The 16,696-nt window shown below is 40.6% G+C and overlaps 1 long non-coding RNA gene across 1 annotated transcript in view; it reads right to left on the reverse strand.

The window, feature by feature from the left end:
* Nucleotides 1-13,820, reverse strand: part of LOC112545695 (uncharacterized) — an 82,501-nt gene extending 68,681 nt beyond the window's left edge. The window contains exons 1-2 of the long non-coding RNA XR_003089241.2: nt 13,587-13,820; nt 12,953-13,018 (exon numbers count right to left, since the gene is read on the reverse strand). This is a non-coding gene — a long non-coding RNA (uncharacterized LOC112545695). The remainder of the gene's footprint in view (nt 1-12,952; nt 13,019-13,586) is intronic.
* Nucleotides 13,821-16,696: the final 2,876 nt, after the last annotated feature.

A 16,696-nucleotide genomic window follows, 5' to 3' on the forward strand; every position in this document is an offset into this window, starting at 1 on the left:
TATTACTTTTTCATACATATGACTAAGCTGATTTTATTAAACTACTCATTAAATGATAATTTAATGTGTCCTTCCAATTTGTCATGATATTTCTGACTTTATAATAAAGTGTGTTTTCCAAATGAAATAACGTGTATTTCTAAATGAAATGTCATTAACACAGGCAGCCGTGTGTACAATTTATACCCCACTTTTAAACTGCCCTACCTTTGCAATAGTGTTTCAATTTATTTATTTCATAAGTAGTTGATGTGATTATATAAGAGGTGTGTAATGATTTAATATGATTAATAGCTGATTTATTTTATTGTATATTTCTTTTCACAAGAAAAGCATGTAACCATATATGAAATATCATGGATTTTCTAAACTGTAGCAAATAAAGTGTTGTTAAAGTAGGAGATGCATTTGCTGTAAATGAACCTCTTTAGCTGTGGATTGACTCACATGCTTCTTACAGTTATATGCAGAGGCAAATAATAAAGGTAGTGAGGATATATGTTTCAGACAGGGATAGAAAAAAGCATTTATAATAAAAATTCTCATAAATTATTTGACTCACTAGCTATACCATAGAACGGAGCAGGGCTTCATCACTTGCAAAACATATTTAAGACATAGAGATGCAAACATGCAGGGCCAAATTCATTGCTGATGTAAACATGTATAACTCACTTGACTTTAGCTGCTGAGTTAAGCCAGCCCATATTACATTTGGCCTACACTATGTAATGTTTGACCTCACTGTAGGAGTTTGTCTCACAATGAGCTCAACAGGTACAGTTTACACCATTTAATAAATCTTTTGGCAGAACATAAGAAAAATAATTACATGCAGAACTAGATTGTAGCCTTTAGGCACAGCCCATGGTAAAAGATAAGATGCACTAGGTCTGGAGCTGCACCAAAAGAGCCCTTGACCCAGCTCCTGTATGGAAATAGAGACACAGTGGTATCTATTCTTTAACCCCTGGTCTACACTAGAGGATAAGGTCCAATTAAAACATATAACTTCAGCTACATTAATTACTTAACTCAAATTTTGGCACTCTCCACACTGTAGGAAGTTGAAGGGAGAACACTCTCTCTTCGACTTCCCTTATTTTTCATAGAAGCAGGACTACCAGCATTGAAGAGAACACCCTCTCAGTTTGAATTAGTGTGTCTTGACTAGACCCGCTAACTTGAACCCCAGAAGATCGGTTGCAGCTGCTTCAATCTCATCTGTAGTGTAGACATGGCCTAAGAGTACATCTACACTTCAATGGAGTTAGTGGAACTAGGAATTAGTGGAACTCGAGTCAGTTGACCCGTGTTAGAGAACCAGAGTCTTGAGTATCTACATTGATTCTTAAACACTATGTTAAGAATCTTCTATCAAGACTCAGTCAGGGGCTCTGGTAGCCATACTGCAGCATTCAGACTTCCATTTTAAATAGATTTTTGCAGATTCTTCCATTTTGCAGATTGTTATGACAGAGAGGAATTAGGAAGTTGTCCCAGGGAATTGTGAGGTACTTTTGAATGACTCCTGGGACTAGAATCAAGCCGGGTTGCAGCTATACTGCACAGCAATAGGACTCAGACCTTGGATCCCATCTTAACTGGAACTTGGACCCTTCAGCTTGCAAGATCCTGGGACCCTGGTTACAAGCCCTGTGTTAGTGCAATTGCAGTAAAGACTCAAGTCTGGGCTTACATTGCAGTGTAGACATACTGATAGACTCATAACACTGTTTCATGGGAAAAACATACTGTGAAATTGCATCTAATCTTATTGCATAATTATGGTCCACTAAAACAATGGCATGAATTGACAGGAGACAGCTCAAGAGAATAAAGATTAGCTTTGGACTTCATTGTTATTGTTGTGCATTTAACTTAGAGAGAGAAATTCATCAAACTGTGTGTTGGTAAACTGCATCTTCAGAAGCCACTGAGAGGATGAGTTGTTGGGTTTGCAGTTTACTGAAACACAGACCAACAAAATACGGCTGGTAGGCCCAGAGTGGTGTCATGCACCATGTAGACAACTTCACTGCCAAGAACCAGGAGTCAGGCCCTGCTCCGGGCTCTCAATAGTGTTCTAAAATGGGGTTCAGGGCTCTGCTGATGGCTGGAGCCTATGCTCTGTTCCCACCCTCAGCACTCACCGCTCTGTGAACTTCACCAGACCATCAGGCCTTACTGCTATACCTATCATGCGGATTAAGACATTCACTCTTCATTATTAGTGCTGATTAAAGAGATTCTACAGAATTTAATGATGTTAAGTATTATTCACAAACTGCATATATTTTTAGTTATAATGCATTGCTTAGGCAATAATTCTAGAGTTAAATCAAAATATGGAGTTGACCCCACATTTAGTTTATAAACAAATTATCTAATTATTTCACTTATATTGTATATATGCATTATTATATTTACTTACCCTGTATATTCAGAAATAGCAAAAGAATCTCAATGAAATATTATGGAATTTCACAAGAAAAACATATCCACCCCCTTGCTACCACTGAGAGCCCCAATAACCCTAAGTTAATTCTTGAAAAATTCAAACCAAAATCTAACTAACAACATATAATATATTCAAATTAAACATGAATTAAAGAGTTCAGCATTAGTGTGAATGTTACAGTTTTCGAGTAAATTAATCTTCAATGAAACAAAAACAAAAACCCCTCAAACTCCAAAACAAACACATTTCTTAATGGAAAGCATCTGTCTAGTCTGCCTGCAATATGGAAGTAATTTGCTTCTGTCTGGAATGCCTGCTTGTGCAAAAGAACCAGAAAGCCTGCTAGTAGATGGGACGTAGTATGGTTCATTGGTATTACAGCTATAATGAACATAGGTTCTGGAACTATAAGTGTGTGTGTTAGGGTGGTGGGGGGAGTGGGGTGGGGGGTGCTACAGCACTCTCTGGCTTGAAGTGGTTTCCATTATACTCAGGTTTTACTGTTTGGTTCAATGTCACTCAACACCCCTACAATACAAATTATTCCAGCACCTCTGATAATGAAAAATGAAATGTTGCAGATAAAATTCCTACTTTCTCCTATTTTGGCAATTTGTTCATTTACTTGATGACACCAGCACACAAAGCAAAAGAGGAATACACTACACTGCACAAAATTCATTTTGAAGTTGTCATTGAAATAACATCTCAGGCTTACTAGAAACATAATAGAGAGCAGAACTATTTAGATTTATAGTGAAATTTCCTATCTTTGTTACCAAGTCGAATGGAAAATAATTATACAAAATGGAAACAAAGACAAAACATTAGACTTCTATGAACTTCTGAAAGGAAAATATTACTGAAGTTCAAACTTTTGGCAACATAAAAAAGTCATTTGAATGTTTGGTTGAGAACAGAGAGGAAACAAAATTAAAGCGAACAATAAATAAACACAAAAAGAAGTATGGCAAGAAGACAGAATTGTGGAAGCACTGTAAACTTCAAGAAAGATACAAATATTAGGGCCTACAAATGTGTGTCTACTGGATTCTCACATATTAAAATAAATGCGCCATACATGTGTGTTCAAGCCTCACTTTCTTTTTTTTTTTTCAGCAAGGGATTAAATATAAAAAACAACAACCTTAAGGCTGAGATTTTAACTGGAGATTCATAAGCCAAATTCTGTTCTCCTACACACAGGTGCAGTAACTCCTTGAAAGATATGTCATGATGATGGGAGTTTCTGCTGTATCTCCCTGCTGTGGAAGAGGAGGGGGTGAATATACTATTGGCTGGACTCTGCTTTATTTAAAGGAACAAAATACTATTACTCCATATATCTGGAGAGGGAGTAAAGATTCTTCCACTGAAAAATCTGATCTATGAGATTTACTCCCATCAATCTCTGATGGAAACCTTGTGTAGACAAGGATTCTACTGAGAGGAGAAGGAAGAAACTTAAATAATTGATATTATGGACTCAAGGGTGGTTTACGTCTTCATCCAACCCCTCTCAAGGTTGTATGAAGATCTCTTTGAAAGCTTCTCCTCCACAAAGTTACAAGATCGCATAAAAAAGTCCTTCATTTGACCATCAAGAGTGCTAGCTACTAGAAGCAAGAAATCAAGGCAAGTACTCAAGAAATGAAGGATCAGAGGGGTAACCGTGTTAGCCTGAATCTGCAAAAGCTGCGAGGAGTCCTGTGGCACCTTATAGACTAAGTGAAGTGTAGGAGCATAAGCTTTCGTGGGCAAAGACCCACTTCGTCAGATGCATGTCGTGGAAATTTCCAGAGGCAAGTATAAATATGCAGGCCAGAATCAGGCTGGAGATGACGAGGTGGATCCAATCAATAAGGATGAGGCCCACTTCTAGTAGCTGATAGTTTTCAGTGAGAAGAGTGGTTTTTCTTCTTTTCTTGGCAAATTCTTTTTATATTTGGTTTAATACTAGAAAGTTGGATTCGCATATCTGGCGCAGCATTCAGTCGATTTCTGTATTTCGTTTTCATTGCTGCATAGTTCGAGAACCCAGTTTCGCACAAGTATGTACTGGCAAAGGGTAACAACTGACGAGTTGCACGTCTTGATAAAGATGAATATTCTTGACTTTGACATAAGTCACTCCAAAATGTAATCAGAGAAACTTCTTTAAATTTTTGTATTAATTGGCCATCTGAAGCGATTTCAATTTGGTTTTCATAATCTTGTGTAAAAAAACTGACTGGCTTTTCTGTTAAACTTAATGGATTTCGAATCCAGTTATTGTTGTCATTGATGTTTGGAAAATACTTAATGATGTTCATGTATAAATCGTGGAGATGATCTGCAATGTCGCTGCGAATATCTTCATCAAGTTTGTATCCATTTTCTTCAAGGAAATCATTCAGAGTTGGTAAACAATCCAAATCACTTCATCCTACAGATGAGATCCAAAACTGTAGCTTCCGTGACAATGACAAAATTTTGTCTTTCGCATTAAAAATATTTACATTCTTTCCTTGCAGCGACAGATTTACTTCATTTAGTTTTGTAAAGATGTCTGCAAGATACGCAACTCTAGATGACCACAAAAAGACTGTTAAACGATCAGACAGTTGGAATTTGTGATCCATCAGATTTGCGGAGAGCTCATGATGCAATTCAAATAATCTAACCAGCACTTTTCCTCATGATAGCCACCTGACTTCTGTATGTAGAAGCAGGGCTGTGTGCTGACTACCCATATCTTCACACATAATTTTGAACAGTCTTAATTGTAATGGTCGAGTTTTTATATAATTAATAATCTGTACTGCTTCGTCCGACACATTTTTAAGAGAGGGAGAAATATTCTTAACTACCAGAGCATGTCTGTGGAGAATGCAGTGACTGCTGGTGCAGTTAGGTGCTACATTTTTTATTCGTGTTACAGCGCTAGCCACTGTTCCTACCATTGCTTTGGCACCATCACTGCACACATCAACACATTTTTCCCAGCTTATTTGATGTGTTTTCATAAAGTTATTGATACAATTGAATATATTCTCACCGGTTGTATTGGTTTGCAAAAATTCACATAAAAGTAAGTCTTCTTCAATAAAACTATTAAAATCATAACGGACAAATACAAGCAGAACTGCAAGACCTGCAACGTCAGCGGACTCATCTAATTGTAATGCATATGCATCACATAAATGCAGCCGAAAAATAAGCTCCTTCTCGATGTCAGCAGCAAGATTGTGAAGACGACGTGTGACAGTATTGTTTGATAGTGGCACAGCCTCAACTTTTTTACTAGACTCCTGATCCAACATACACATCACAATATCTTTTTTACATGGTTTTATGAGTGATTCCCCAATAGTGTGTGCTTCTTCGGCGAGTGATATACGATAGCTTACTTTGTAAGATGCCTCTGTTGCATTTTCATTATCAGATTTGGCAATTTTTGACATGAAGAGTTTACTTTTTTCAAGCGATTCAAGCTTTTGCTTAAAAAAACTAATGTCTTTATCTTTGTATTCTGGATGATTTGTTTCAAAATGTTTTCGCAATTTAGCAGGTACTAAACAACTATTAGATAATATTTTGTTGCACACTACACACTGGGCACCTGGAGCATCTTCATTTCCATTGCTTGTGAATCCAAATGCCAAATAGTCCTCACAATACCTGCATTTCTTATTAGTCAGCTGAAATTTTTCATAATTAACTTGAGCTGCCTCAGTATTTTCCTTACTGGTTTCAGTAAAAATATTGGAGTTTGAAGTACTCACTTTTCTCTTTAAAGTTCCTTCTTTTAACCAACGATCCATGGGGAATTTTGATATTAGATTGAATTCTTAAACTTAAAGTCACACACAGGAGCCACGTGTCCTCACAGTGTGTATGGGGATTTGTTCCGATCCTCACAGTGAGTAGGAGTTCCAGTGTTCCACTCACTGATAGTACTCCCCCCCTCCACACACACACATGCTGCCTTTATCAAGGGACCTAGCAGCAGCAACAGCTGCTTGTCCCACTTCTGCCCAATCAACCCAAGATCCCTCTCCCACATCCCCCGCTGCCACTCTGCTTTTTCCGGTGGTAAAAGCAGAGCGACAGCGGGGGATGCGGGAGAGGGATCTTAGGTTGATGGGGCAGAAGCAGGACAAGCAGCTGTTGCTGCTGCTAGGTCCGGTGGTAAAAGCAGAGCGGCAGCGGGGGACGCGGGAGATGTCTGAAAGGGGAGCGGGGAAGGAGCCAGCGTCTTTGTGCGCCGGGCTCCTCTGTCTCTTTATGGGCGGGGAGAGGGGAGCGTTCGGGTTCTCGTGGAACCCTTACGTTCGCTTCGCGGAACCCCAGGGTTCCGCAGAGCACCATTTGGGAAACACTGCTGTATACTATATACATCTTATGTAGTATGCATATTTTCAAATATAATAGTACAGTAAATGTAAACTATTCCTATACACATAAAAATAAATATAGAATCCTGTGGAAGTTGTCTTTGTGCTAAAAATTATTGCAAATAAAGTGAATGTGATATTTAGTATTGATCGGTTTATATCAAGTTTCTGTAAAAAAAATATAAAGTCTCTTATTCAAAAGATCTAGCGGGAAACAGAAGAATATTAATTTTATGGTAATCCATTCCAGTATTTCTATAAGGAGTGTGTGCGTGTACACATAAAACAGTTGCTACAGACTAATGCCAATATAGCTGAAAACGTTCCATGAATTGAGCAGGAATATTTCCATTCAAAATGTGCCAAGTAACAGGTCACCTCAACCGAATGGAGAGAGGTATAATTATGAGTGCATTTAATACATGTAATGAATCCAACTTTACATTGTTTATATGTTCTATACCAGTTATAAATACATTTTAAAAGGTGCTGTATACTTCAAAAAGAACATTAAAATTTAAAAGTAATATATATGTTTCTTACGTTACTATGACATACTATGTTGTGGAGATGTATAATTTTCTTTGCCAACAAAAATATATTTACAAAGTGTGAAATTATGAATTATTTTTTTCTTTACTCATAGTTTAACTTGAGGTTTATATTTTCCAGTAAAATTTCACAAACTGCTATGGTTTGGTAGAGCCAAACTTTTAAAAACAGCATCCATTCATCCCAGATAGTACTTCACATAAGAAAAACAAATTAGCAAAATGCCTTGACTAGAGATATTAAAAGGAATAGCCAGTAGAGCATGACAAACCCTATGTCATATTCTACCTTCCCTCTAATTTTTTCCATCCACAAGCAGAATAAATGTTTATGTGTTTTGAGGCATGTGCAGATGTGTACCACCGGTACAAATACATGCTGCTGACTGTGGGTGGTTGTGAGAGCTTTACTAATCAGCTGGGCAGCATTTGTATTTTTACTGGGTGGCTACCCAAGTACTCAGCTTACAGGGAACACTGGTGTACCTAAGGAGAGTTGGGAGCAGAGGGCTCAAACTGTGACCCTGAACTGTCAATCCTGGAAAATGCTAGTGGCCAAAAAATCGTTTTTATAATAGGGACGTTCATAGCCCCAAACCCACCTAAGCCTGTAAGGAACTCCACTGAAATCATGTTAAGTATTTCATCCATTTTCCTCGATTTGGTAATAACCTCCTACACAACTAGCATAAGTGGATTCAGGTTCATTTAAATTAGCAGTAGGAAATGGGATGCCTAATGTTTTAAAATAGAAATACTGAAATCCTCCCAGGCGCCTCTATCCAGGGTAACTGATACTAATAAGCTTTGCTTACCACTTACTGCAGCAATCTGCAGACCCCAAAATTTAGGCAATCTCACAATGTTCTGATTAAAATGCTCCAGACTATGCTGTTAGCTAGAACCAGGGGTACACCACAGACATCTATATGAATATTGCACGTATTCACTCAAAATGTAAAAGTTTATTTGCCCTGGCCACTCTCAAAACCTTTTTGCAAACATCTGAGTGATGAAATATCACTCAAATGAATGCTTGTAGAAAGCATAAGAGCATGCTTTGTACTCATACAGTTCAGTATTTGCACCAATAGTGGTATTTTTTCATATAGGGCACAGCTTGAAACAGCATGGAGGAATATGTCAAACTCACAACAAATTAGATAGATAGGAGTCCGAATAAGCCTTCACACCAAGAAGATTCATTCACTTACCTGCAGTTAGGCTACAAGCCAAGCACGTTTTGGGCACATGGAACCTCAGTGGAACTACACAAATATTCAATTCCTTTACTAGATCAGGACTTTATTTTGCATCTGTTATTTTGGTGATGGGAGAGGCACAGTCATGATCTAGTAGAATGATGCTGACACTAGATGATAGAAAACCTGAGTTCTGGGCTCCAACGCAGACAAGTTTGGTAACATGGGGTGCCATGACATCTCTGCATCCCTCTGTAAAATAGGGATGTGAATGCCATTTTTGGTGTAGGAATGCTAGATGTTAATTCTCACCCAATGCACCTTATTTATCTAAGTTAGACTGTCAGCTCTGGAAGGCAAGGACTGTGTTTTTTATAAGTTATGTAATCTTTTACTGTGTTGTAAAAATGCTTAATAACATTAAAATAAATATTAATATGAATGTTGGTATTGGCATCAATATCAATATTAACAATAACAGGAGAACTATAGATCTGCAAGTGTGGTAATGAGCTTGGTTTATTTCTAATACAGCAGAGGCACAGGTGTTCTAGTCCCTCACAATTAAATCAGCCATTAGCAGGATTTAAACTCTTAAAAATCTTTTAGGCACCTGTGAAATCTGTGCTAGTCCCACTGCACTTTATTTCATTATTTCTTTCCCCCTCCTCTAGCTAACTACCTTTGTGACTTTTTCTTTTCTTTCGGGACTCCCTCCATCAAGTGACATTAGAATTGATTAAGAAAGAATGGAGAATGGAGTATGTCAGGTGTCCTGCTTTCTTCACCCACAGCACAATGGATAGGACTCCCTTACACTAACCAGACATGAAAAATAAGAGTCTTGACGTTCCAAATGGAACTTCCCTTCAACAACACTTCTGTTAAATCTTCCAACCTAAAGTGACTTTTTTTCCTTAATTTCCCTTCCAAAAAACCCACCACCACCAACAAAACAAAGTTCCGTCAGAACGCTTACCAGGCAAGCAGGATTTTTTACTAAATCACACAGAAACAGGAGGTAAAAATATATTAAATACAGGAACTCTGTAATTGACTAAAAACAAGTCAAATTTGTTGAATTTTATTATTTTTGCTTTTCAGAAACCAACAAATATGTGTTTATTTGCTTGAATTAGACTGATGAGTAAATTACTAAGCACACTACAGTAATGTGAAACTATAAGAAAAAATAATTTGGCTGTTACAAATATTTGCCAAACAACACTACCTTTAATGTAACTCTTCAGTAATTAGAACCTCAAGGGACTACCTTCCCACCTTTATCAAATATTCGGGTATGTTAATTTCCATCATAGTGATCTAATCAGTTTAGGTGTATCATCCAAGTAGTTTCATTAAGCAACTGAAAGTGTCACTTGTAAACATAGTGCACTTCAGTGTGTCAAGGAACAGGGCAAAGTACACTGCACTCAAAAAGCAAGTGATATTTTACATACAATCCCATGCTAAAACAAGAGTTTATCTGGGATTTAAATGGGTGATACATGTGCTATTAAATATGGGATCTTCCTAGAGATGTGAGAAGTTTCTCATACAAAGGGCCAAATGTTTGCAAAATGTTTCCACAAAACACACACAATTTCCCCTGCCTGGCAAATATAGTGCTGTATGCATGTGCATGCTTGTGCGCAAGTTCCCCTTCTCCTGTCTTGCTATCTGTTCCAATGTGTCCCATTATGTGTAGTATGCATGGATGGGAATATCGGCTTTGAACGAGTAGCAAATGTAAGAACATAATTTGAAGAGACAATTTTGTGCTTGCAAATTGGCCTAAAATGTGACTGAACATAGTTTTAATGTAAAGGCCAATGGAAATTTGAAGAATATATTCTTTTCTTTTTTTTCTGATTGTAAAGCAATAGTATCCTAAGAGGAGTTAAGTCCATATCCTGATCTCAAGTATGTCAGGTGGAATCCTTGCTATTGATTTTAACAGGAAACTAGGTAATGCATGTCATTCATTTTTGCCAGGTGGGGACAAATCACTCTGACAAGACTGCTAAAAGGTTGAAGGTGTTACCTGAAGTCTGTATTAGAAGATTAATTTTATATAGATGACCATCAGATGTTACAGCGCAGAGAAAAGCGTCCCTTGGCAGAGATTCCCCTTTCTACTTTCACAAAATTAAGTTCTTCAAACATTTTGTGTAATGGAAAGAATCAAAGCAAGAGATAGAATACAATGTCCTTCATGCCCAGAATATCTCCTCCTAAAAGTTCCTTTAAGTCTCTCACTCCTTCTTATTCAAATGCCTTCTAAAAAAAATCTTACTTTTGTGTTAAAAAGTTAAATTATATATATTACATTTATATTTATATATAATTTCATATTTCATGCTTGTTCTTGCTGTGAGTGCAGGACACTGAACTTGATGACCTCTCGAGTTCCTTCCAGCCCTATGATTCTATGTTTCTATATTAATAAATCACAACAACAATTATGGAATGGAACTATCAAAACGTGCATGTGCCCTATTGAGTATCCCAGGAGGTGATCGGTGCAGCCCTTGTTATTCTTTCCTTCCCTCTTTTTCTCCATGTGTGCTCCTCCAATTGTTATGTCAACTCCAAATTTCAATTTTAAATGTAACTTTGGATGAACTAGAGTTTATTGTTTATGAACACAATTCCCACAGAAAAGTACATAAAGGCCCAAGAAGACTGACTGAGAATTTTCAACAAGTATTGGATATGGTCATTTTCATCACAATCAAATCCAAAAAGACCAATAGGAATGAACTTAATTCTTAAGTATCAACTTTATCAAATCTTATGATAAAGAAAATAAATAATAATAATAATTATAACTTTATTTCTGTGACATAACATGGCTCCTTTAGGATCCACATACATGATCATCACAATTATACATAAACATAAATGAAGAAAGCAAATTAAATCTAAACAGGTTAGTCACCACAGAAACATAATGAGAAGTAACACAAGAGTTCCCAAAAGCTTAAGTTGAGTTTACCTGGGTTTCAGTTACAGTGTTTGATGACCAAAATCTGTAAATCTGCTGAGTCAAAAGTATTGTAACATTTTCTCTTGCTCTTAGAAATCTCTGGAATCTACCCAGACGCTTTTCCCTTCACTGCTGAAATCACTCTGTTACCTACTCAGCTAATTAACCAATGTACAGGCTACTTCTAAACTGCATCCCTCTGTCGACAGAGGGATGCAAATCAAGCATGTTGAAATTGCTAATGAAGCAGGGATTTAAATATCCCGTGCTTCATTAGCATAAACATGGCCGCCGCTTTTTTTTCGAAACGGAGCTTTTTAAAAAAACGGCAGTCTAGATGAGGATCTGTCAAAAATAAAACCTTTTTCAACAGGTCCTGTATTCCTCAAAAAAATAGATTTAAAGGATCTGTAGAAAAAAGGTTTATTTTCGACAGATCCGCATCTCGCCTGCCGGGGTTTGGGGTTTTTTTTCAAAAAAAGCTCCATTTAAAAAAAAAAAAGCAGTGGCCATGTTTAGGCTAATGAAGCGCAGAATATTTAAATCACTGTTTCATTAGCAATTTTGACGTGATTGATTTGCATCCCTCTGTCAACAGAAGGATGCAGTCTAGACGTAGCTTGTGAGGGGCAAGTACCATAGGCTCAGGAAGGCTTTGCCTTCCCAAACTGCTTATGTGGCGCATTCTTGCTTCACTTCCAGACCCCTTCCTGCATGCTGTTCTAATGCCTGAGGCTGGGGCAGACAATCTGGTGGTCACACTGTCCTTCGGGTTCTGGGGCTCATAGCTCAACTACAGGAGGGTGGCTTGATGTGTGGGCATGTCTGTTGGACCAGCAGGGTCCAGGAAGGCTGAGGCCACACCAGCCGACTTTCCAAAGCAGAGGGAAGCTTGAACCATGCCTCCCAGTGCTCTGGGCTCAGGGGAGTCTGGAGCCACGCTGCCCAGCTCTCAGGAGCTGCGGGAGGCTGGGGCCATTCTGCCCAGTTATCCAGGGTCAAGAGAGGCTGGGGTCATGATGCTCAGTGCTCCAGAGCTGAGAGCACTGACTACCTTGGGGCAGAGACCAGTGGCCATAGTGTGTGTGGTGGGGGGTGGCTAGAGGGGCTGGATAGGGGCCAGCAGCTATAGTGGGTCTGGGGCTGGGCTCTGGTGGGTGTGGAAGGGGCAGGGCCTCAGGTGGAAAGGGTAGGGCTGTAGGGCTAGCCTCCCCAAGCCAAGGTTTCACCCTCCACACTTGTCATGCCCCCCCCCCCCATGCTTTATGACAATTGGCCTATGAATATGCATAACTCAAAGATGCATAGACAAAATATATCATGCAACAGATAGCTTACAGCACATCTGTGTTGCTCTGCATGCCGACAGTTACCTCAGTTCTGTGCCTTGGCTGCGGGAGAGCAGAGCTACTGGCTCAGCAGGACAGGGTGGTGGGGAGCTGCAAAGGACATGAAGGCAGGCATCAGTGTTTTGATCAGCCCACCGGGGGATAACCCCAAGGGGATTTCTGTGATTGAACCTGTCACAGTCCCTGTTAGACAACCAATTTAAAGACACAGATTTTAGAAAAACTTCTGCAGAATGCTTCTAGGTTAGGTAAAAAACCCTGCTTTCTGCTCCCAAGGCTCAGCGTCTTCCAACCCACACATGGTACGTATAAAAGCAGCTGCCCTGACTACTTGTGGTCATGGTGTCTATTGGGACCTATTGAATATACCCCAAACACCCAACCCCAGAAACTTCTGACTATGGCGTGTTAACTGTGCAGCAAATGACTACTAATTTCTATCCCTCCCTTCCACAGATCTCTTAAAGAGATCTCTCTCTATTGGGCACAGAAGAAGGGACCTTTGGGTGAAATCCTGGAACACTGAAGTCAATGTCCAGCTTTCATTAATGTCAATCAGGCCACAATTTCTTCCTATGTCTTTAACTCTTGGATGCCATAAATACTAAATAATAAGACTCATGCTGCAATAGTTGAAGAAGGAGCAGCAGTTACTTACCATCATACACCAACTGTAGCTATGTTGCTAGAAGCACAGTTTTTTGTTATCGGATGCCTTTGGTAACAAAGTAGGACAAAATATCCATTGGCTTCTAGTATTCTGAATTAGCCTCAGCCCCAGCAATGACTCATATGAAACAAATAATAATCACATAAGGGGAGCCAAGAAGCAAAGCCAAAACTCAGCGAGGCACATAACAAAACCTTGACTTTTGGTATAGTCCTCATGGGTTCCATGATTTTCTTACTTGAAAAAGATCCATGACTTTTAACATTCTGAGATTAATGCATATGATTGGGTGGATATGGTAGTTACAGTCAAACAAACTTTAGCGAGAGCCTTGGGCTGCACAGGATACTAAATAGGGATTCAGAGAACAACAACAGCATAATAGTAACACAAAGAAAAATGCCAATGACCTATCCTTGAACGTTTATTTTCCAGTGAGTCCTCATTTCCCAGTTTTTCCTGCCTCGCAACTTTACACTGATAAATAGCTAGGAATGCAATATGCTGAGAGGCAGGCTAAGTTTACAGAGTACTTCTCTATGGCAATTTTTCTTTTTTAAAATTGTTATCAATAGCAATAAAAAATAAAGGCTCAAAGAGGTACAAGATAATATTAAAAACATGAATTTGAATTCCCTTTCCCTGTCTTTTGCATCATGAACATCATTTGCTTTTTCCAAATCACTACTATGGGGGAAGGGAGAAATGGTCTTACATGTGGCTCCACATTGGCTCATTGTGCCCTCTCTTACATTTTTAGTCAGTGGGACTGCTCACATTGAGCTCACATAGAGCTGTAGGAATACAGGAACCTCGTTTGTTGAAAAAGGCACTACAGACAAAGGTTTTCAGCACTTACCATGAAATTCACCCCTGAGTAGGGCATAAGACCTATTCACTGCTTAAATTCCACTTCAGCTGGCTTTTTTCTAAAGGGTGCAGCACTGAGCACTTTTGAAAATCGGACCAGTTATTTTAGATTCCTAATGGAGCTGTGCTCTTTTGAAAACCTAGCACTTGGGGTACGTCTACACTACAGCGCTAGTTCGAACTAACTTAGTTCGAATTAGTTAATTCGAACTAAGCTAGTTCGAACTAACGCATCTAGAACTAAAAACTAGTTCGAACTAGCGTTTTGCTAGTTCGAACTAGTAAGTCCACATTGAGTGGACTCTGAACAGGGCTTAAGGATGGCCGGAAGCAGTGCCGGCAGGGCATAAAAGGAGGACTTAGAGCATGGAGATACTGTCTCAGGCTAGCCGAGGGCTGCGCTTAAAGGGTCCCGACCCCCACCCCGGACACACAGTTCTAAGGGGTGCCCCGCTTGCAAAGAAGTTCTGGCTTGGAGTGCCCTGAGTGCCCACACTGGGCACATCACACCACTCGGCCATCAGCCCGGCTGCACTTGCCGCAGGCTGCCATCTGGGGAGAGGGAGTAATTGGGGGGCTGCAGGAGAGCTTCCACCCCCAGAAGCCCGCAGAGCCAGCCCAGTCCTCCCCATCGGGGGCTCGTACCCCATTCCTCCCTCACCTCCTTCCACTCGCCCTTCCCTAGCCCCCCTTCTTCTTGATGTACAAAATAAAGATAACGTTTCTTCCAACATTGACTCTGTCTTTATTGAAAAAAACTGGGGGAGACTGGGAAAAGGAGGTGGGAGAGGGGAAGAGAAAGGCTGGGAGAGGGGAGGGCAACTAACATGATCAGGGGTTGGGAACAGGTCCCAGATGAAGAGAGGCTACAGAGACTGGGACTGTTCAGCTTAGAAAAGAGGAGACGGAGGGGGGACAGGATAGAGGTCTGTAAAAGCAGGGGTTGGGTGGAGAGGGTGCATTCAGAAAAGTTCTTCCTGAGATCCCATAAAGAAGGACTAGAGGACACCAAAGGAAAGGAATGGGTAGCAGGCTTGAAACTAGTAAGAGAAAGTTGTTCTTCTTGCCAAAGCAAATAGTTAACCTGTGGAACTCCTTGCTGCAGGAGGCTGTGAAGGCTACAACTAGAACAGAGTTTAAAGGGAAGTGAGATCAAGTCATGGAGGTTGGGTCCATGGAGTCCTATTAGCCAGAGGGTAGGAGTGGTGTCCCTGCCCAAAGTTTGTGGAAGGCTGGAGAGGGATGGCACGAGACAAATGGCTTGGTCATTGTCTTCGGTCCATCCCCTCCAGGGTCCCTAGGGTTGGCCGCTGTGGGCAGACAGGCTACTGGGCTAGATGGACCTTTGGTCTGACCCAGGACGGCCATTGTAAGCTCAGGGCTCAGTGTCGGGGGTCTCAGTGGACCCCCTTGATTTTCATGCACACCTGGTCCTGGGTGGCCAGGCTGGCAGCTCTCCTGCCCTAGACGGCCACTTTCCTGTGCCTAGTGCGGAGATCGTGGACAAGGTCCACGATGTCCGCACTAGCCCAGGAAGGTGCCCGCCTCTTGCGGTCCAGGGCAAGCTCCCGGGAGCCGCCAGCCTGGTCCCGGCAAGAGGGGGTGGGCTGGGGGGCATCGGGTGGGTGGCTCTGTGCCGTGCCAGGTGCAGGGTCTGCTAGCTGGGTGCTGGCAGGCTTGCACCTGGCACGGGCACCGTAGCCAGCCCGTGCCCCTTTAAGGGGTCCGGGGCCGGGAGGGGGGCATAGAGTTTCCCTGGTGTTGGCCAGAGTGGCCACCAGGGAAACCTGGGGAGGGCTAGCCTCCCACTAGTTCGAATTAAGGGGCTACACAGCCCTTAGTTCGAACTAGCTAGTTCGAACTAGGCGTTAGTCCTCGTAAAATGAGGTTTACCTAGTTCGAACTAAGCGCTCCGCTAGTTCGATTCAAATTCGAACTAGCGGAGCGCTAGTGTAGCGCATAGGAAAGTTAGTTCGAACTAACGTCCGTTAGTTCGAACTAACTTTCTAGTGTAGACATACCCTTAGGTCTTAAGTGGGACTTCAGCAGTACATTGGCCTTGTACTGATTTCCTCCACCAGCATGAATTTCATCCTGGGGGATTAAGGGAAAGGGGTGCAGCTCATTTCAATTGCTGTCATTTTTTTCATGAACATATTTTGTTAACATAGACATCAGAAGGGACTATATATTTCCACAAAAGTGGGTTGCCTTTTGATATATAGTGA

The sequence above is a fragment of the Pelodiscus sinensis genome, chromosome 1, assembly GCF_049634645.1.
Source record: "Pelodiscus sinensis isolate JC-2024 chromosome 1, ASM4963464v1, whole genome shotgun sequence".
Taxonomy (NCBI): domain Eukaryota; kingdom Metazoa; phylum Chordata; order Testudines; family Trionychidae; genus Pelodiscus; species Pelodiscus sinensis.